Source organism: Coptis chinensis, chromosome 5 (genome assembly GCF_015680905.1).
Source record: "Coptis chinensis isolate HL-2020 chromosome 5, ASM1568090v1, whole genome shotgun sequence".
In the NCBI taxonomy this organism is placed as follows: Eukaryota; Viridiplantae; Streptophyta; class Magnoliopsida; order Ranunculales; family Ranunculaceae; genus Coptis; species Coptis chinensis.
In genome coordinates, this window is record NC_141460.1 from 28,978,494 (window position 1) to 28,984,493 (window position 6,000).

Consider the following 6,000-nt stretch of genomic DNA (forward strand, 5'->3'; position numbering starts at 1 on the left):
CATGCAAGACATTTATGAAAAGATGTTGAGACTATTACCTATATATTAACCTAAGTTTCTAATAACTGCTCTTAATTCTAATGCTAAATGAGATTTCTAGACTATTATCATCATAGGGAAGGAAATAATATCACTATCCTTAAGTGCATAGTATATATAATTTCTATTTTTCGCTAAACAAAATATTTTGTTCCCACCCCCAAACTTATGGTAGATATTGTCATCAATGTTGACATATATGTGCAAAAGAAAAAGATAACACATGGACAAGTAAAGATAAAGGAAAGAGGTTAGCAAAAGCTCCATAAACGAAAAATAAAGCTCGAGTCACCTGTAAAAATTAGAACCTCACAAAAGATATAACAGTGATAATATAGAACAGGAACCAAATTACTACAACGACTAAAATGTGTCACGTATCTCATTCCATAGAGTTACACGTCTCCAAAAAGGCGGAGAAAAGGTGCTAAAGTGGAATGCATGAGATATGTACACATAAGACTTATTGCAATGTGTTATAATGGCTGGGCTAGTGGACATGAAGTTTAAGGGAAGTTTACTCACATGGAACAATAAACATAAAATGAGGAAGTGGAGAAAGCTGGATAGAGTGATGGTTAATGCAAAATGGATGAGTGAATATGCAGATATAGAAGTAGAGTTTCTTACACCAGGGATAATTTCATATCATTCTCCAATGATAACGTACATGGTTAACCGGAAGACACAAAGCAAGAAGTCTTTTTGATTCTTTAACTTCTGGGTAAAGGAGGAGGGATTCATGGATGTAGTGCAAACAGCATGGGACAGAGAAGTAGTAGGAAACCCAATGTTTACATTCACGAAGAAAATGAAAATGGTGAAACAAGATATGATTGAGTGGAATAGAGACAAGATTGGGAATGTTAACACAAGGGTACAAGAGACTAAGATCGAGATTGATGAAATACAAGTAAAGATGCAAGCAGATCCTATGAATGCAGAACTGATGACAGCTGAGAGAAGAATAGCAAGTGAATATGTCAAAGTAGCAAAGAGTGAGGAAGGGTTCCTGATAAGAGCCCAAAACTGTAGTTTTAACCCCTTAATAATACTACTTTTAGACCAATTATACGAGTAATAAATAAGAGTTAATGCTAATTGCGTGCTTTTATGTATTTCAGGCATGGAACTCAATTATGTGCAGAAATGTGCCACTTTGGCGATATAAAGAAGCAAAGGGTTGGTTGTTAAGAAGTTCTGTGATAAAAGCCAAGATTTAAGGAGACAAAGCCTTTATGAAGCCCGGTCAAAAGCTGGAAAGTCAACACGGGCAGAAATAGTGCACAAGTCAGTAGAACTTCCGAAGACCATATCTTTAGACTCGGGCCTCGGATTTGGGCCTAGCTTATGTCAAAATGACCGTTCGGAAAGAGCTTTCCAATGGTCCAAGTCTTCCCCCAATCGGAGGAGTAGAAGTGGACGAAAAGTCTGATAAAGTAAAATCCAACTGAAACGGGCTCTGTGGACTGAAGAAATTGGGCTTTAGGCTCGATTTTCTGGCCCAAAACATGAGACCTCAGCCCATGCACGAAATTGTGGATCTGGTCTCCTTCTTTACATAAAACAAAACTTAGCTCTTAAGAAAGATATAGTTAGATAGCTTATAATAGAAAGTAGCCACTAAAATAGCTTGTAGATCTAGTTTTTGGAATTTGAATTAGTTAATTAATTAGTTTCATACATTGTTTTAGATTAGTTATTTGGGAATGATTGTTCTTCATTGATTAGATAAATAAAATAGTAGTTCTTGATCATTTTGATTTTGCCATTTAAATTTGTAGATCTAAGTTCAATTCTTGTTGTTATTCCATTCTTAGTAATAATTAGATTTGAAGTATTGTTAGTTAAAATTAATGAAGTTCAAATCTTTATATTATGTCTAGTTTTAACTCAATGAGAAATGATAGTTTGATGAATCAAGGCTAAATCTCCATTAGAGGGGTTTGATGAAGCCTTGATGAAAACTTGATAGTGTAGTATAGAATCATTGTAAGAATCTATTCCACTCTAGAAGGTCGTTGATTCGCCATGAGAATGGGTGGACGACCTCACATGCTAGTTATGAATTGGTAGAAATGCCATGTATAATTAGGGATTAGAGCGACCAATTCTTACCGTGGGAACGTAAGAATTGGTTTACAACAAATCTACGCTAGTTTATTAAGTTAGAGTCAAGGTGGAATCAAATTCCCCTAATTCTCTATCTAGATTCAACTCTTAACAATTAGTCATTTCGTTATTCATAGCTTGTTATTTGAATTCACATTGTAGTATAAATTCCCTCGTAAATCTCTCATTGACTTTATATAGACCATCAATTGTAGAAAACTTAAATGCTAAAGGACTAGGAGTGGAACGAATCTTCTATTCCAACTCTACGTCAATAGATTCGAGAGTAGAAAACAAATATTTTGATAAGTAACAGTTCAGTTTATAGTTTTACTTACGTTTAGAGTTTCATAGCTTTATTTGTGAGTAAGATTATCTTTTATGTTTATCAAATGGCGCTGCTGCTATCTTAGTACTCTTTAGTATTGTTTTCTGTAGACTTGATAGTTTTTCAAAGTCCCATAACCCACCCACCCTTGTTTGGATTCTCACTGTGGTTGTATGTTTCATCTTTGCAAGTTTCCACGAAAAATTACTCAGAGCACACCTGCGCCTTAGGCAAGCCAAAGTGGAGCGCACCCTACGCCCACACGCCAGGAATCCAACCCTTTGGTTGAGCGCCACCTGCACCTTACCAAGGCCAACTTGGAGCGCCACCTGCGCTCACACGCCTGGAATTCCAACATTTGCCTGCGCGCGGCCTGCACCCTACCAAGGCCAACTTGGAGCGCGACCTGCTCCCACACGCCTGGAATCCTACCTTTTGCCTGAGTGCGACCTGCGCCCTACCTAGGCTTATTCTGAGCGCACCCGCGCCCTCTGCTGAAACTGCCCGATTTCTACAGGTTTGTTTCGAACTTCCATTTCTTCAAAGTTTTCAGTGTTCTAACTTGTTATATACACTGAGCACGCGTAAACAAGATGTTATTCATAAGCGAAGCAAGGAGGCTTGCAGGTACTCTTTTCTTCCACACCTCGCATCTTCTGTTAGAGGTTCATACTAGCATATCAGGATTGTTTAGAGTGTTGTTATGTTTCATTAAGATTAGTCTTAGCCTTGCATGAGATTAAGGTCAAGTCGAAGAAAAACGCCTAACGTAATTAGCCGACAACGGCAACAAACAAGTCTTTCTAGTATACCACTCACTACACCTCTAGCTAGCATACCACACACACCACCTAAAGTAATGGCTGAAGAAAGAGAGTCTCATCTCTCTGACTTTTACAAAGCCTTGAACGATAGCCCTAAATCTTGCATCGTTCTATCAGACCCAGTCGGGGATTTTTGAATTCCCCGAAATATATTTAATTTGTTACTCGTTTTTCATGGGTTAGACCACGAAAAACCTTATCAGCACATGCGTAGGATTGGCCAAGTCCTTACTACATTCCACCATCCTACGGTTGGTACTGAACAAATTAAACTGAGGGTATTTTCCTTCACCTGAGCCGATAAGGCGGCGTCTTGGTTAACTTCCCAAGCGCCTAATTCTGTGGACTCGTGGGCTAAACTTGTTCAACTATTCATGGAACATTTTTACCCACCACTGAAGACCGATGAAATGCTTTCCAAGATTCATTTCTTTCAACAAAATCCTCATGAATCATTTTCAGAGGCTTGGAATCGTTTCACCGATCTACTTATAGAGTGTCCACATCATAACCTCGCGAAAGACACTTTAGTTCGTGCCTTTTTCAAGGGACTTCTACACCACCATAAAGAAGTCCTTGACATAATGAATGGGGGTAGTTTCTTAAGTAAAGGAGCCTTAGAGGCTTATAAATTTTTAGAATATCAGACTAAGCGTGGGGGGTAGTGACGATATCTTCCGCAATGCTAGTTCTTCTACAATAGTAAAGGCCGTCGGTATGTTTGAGATGAAACCCGATCCAGAACTTTAAAATTTAATCGAATCTCTAACTAAAAAGGTAGAGGCTATTTCTGTGCAACAAACGCCTATCCCCGTCATGAATGTCAACTCCAATCCATGTAATTTTTGTTTGAGTCCAGAGCATCCCGACTCCTATTGTCCTTTCGCTTATGAGCAACAACAGTCACAACAAGATAATGTTTGCTAGATTAATAGTTTTCCTATTCCTAACGCCCTTTGGAGACAACATCCCAACTTCAGTTGGAGAAATAATCAACAAGTAACACCTCCATGGTTTAATAATCAAAATGTTAGGCAAGCAAATAATTATAAACAAGCTCAACCACGAAAAGGACAAGGTCAGGGTAATTATAATTATAACAACCAAGCGCAACCACGACAAGGTCAAGCACAAAGTCAGGGTAATTATAATAATTATAACAATAATAATTATAATGCTAATAGAGGTATCGTTCCGATAAATAATAACTACCAAAATCCACCCATTAATAATCAACGTGACATAGTTCCTGTCACACAACCTAAAGCTAACACTCTTCCACAACCGGGTCGTTTCGATACATTTATGCAATCTCAACAACATATTTTACAAGCCATCCAACTTTCCTTACAGCAGTTAGCTCAAGAGAAAGTGTAACCCAAAGGTGTGTTTCTAGGACAAGTAATAGCTAATCCTAAAATAACAAACACCGCCTTTGAGGTAAATGGTAATACTAGTATGGGAAATGAAAATGTAGGTGAGCTAAATGCCATCTCCACTCTCTGTTCTGGGAGAGTGGTTGATAACAAAGTAAATATGCCTATAGTTACCCCACCAATTGTCCCTACACCGCAGATTGTACTAGATACCGTAATAGAAACTGAAGAGCCTACCCCTATAGAGGTACCAGTTAAACCACAACCTAAGAAACAAAAATCCAAGGTTAAACATCCTGTTGATCATTACGCTAAATATAGAGAGAAACCATCGTTTCCCCAGAGATTAGCAATGTTAACTAAGGATACAAATTTCGATGAGATTAGGGACGTTTTCAAAAATCTAACGATAAACCTTTCTTTTCTTGAAGCGATAAAAAAATTACCTCACCATGCTAAGTTTCTTAAGAAGTTGTGCACTACTAGGCGTAAGACAAATATTCCTAAAGACGCCTTTTTAACTGAACAATTTCCAACTTTAACGGAACACAACGGAATCGTTAAGTACAAGGACCCTGGTCATCCTACTGTACAATGCACCTTAGGAGATTCCCACATGACGACCGCTTTACTAGACCTGGGGGCGAGTATTAACTTAATCCATTATTATCTATACAAACAAATAGGTCTACAAGAGATGCAACCTACTAAAATGACGTTGCAATTAGCGGATCGATCAATTAAGTACCCTAAGGGTGTGATTGAAATGTGCTTGTTAAGGTCCAGGATTTCTACTATCCTGCTGATTTTGTTATCCTCGATACAGAAGTCGCTAACGACTCTGTTCCGATCATTTTAGGGCGTCCCTTCTTGGCGACTGCCAACGCACTTATAAATTGCCGCGATGGGTCAATATCCTTGTCTTTTGGCCATCTTTCTGTTGAGGTAAATGTTTTTAAACTAATAAAATAGTTACCAGATTCATCTATAGATGAAGAGGTTAGCATGATCGAGAGCTTAGCTCAAGATTACTTTAATAACAAGTTTCCAGAAAACCATATGCATAAATTCCTTTCTTTTGGAAGTTCAGATTTTATCTATGACTCCTACATAGAGGAAGTCAACACCATCTTCGAGTTTACACAAATCGTAGACCCTTTGGTTGCTCTATATACAGAGTTTGAAGACCTGCTGCCTAACCCAGTATTCATTACTTAAGATGAGGAGCATTTATCAATATTTCTCCCACCCCGATGCTTAAACATCTTCCTCCTGAGTTAAAGTATATTCAACTTGATCCGTATGGTAGTCATCCGGTAAT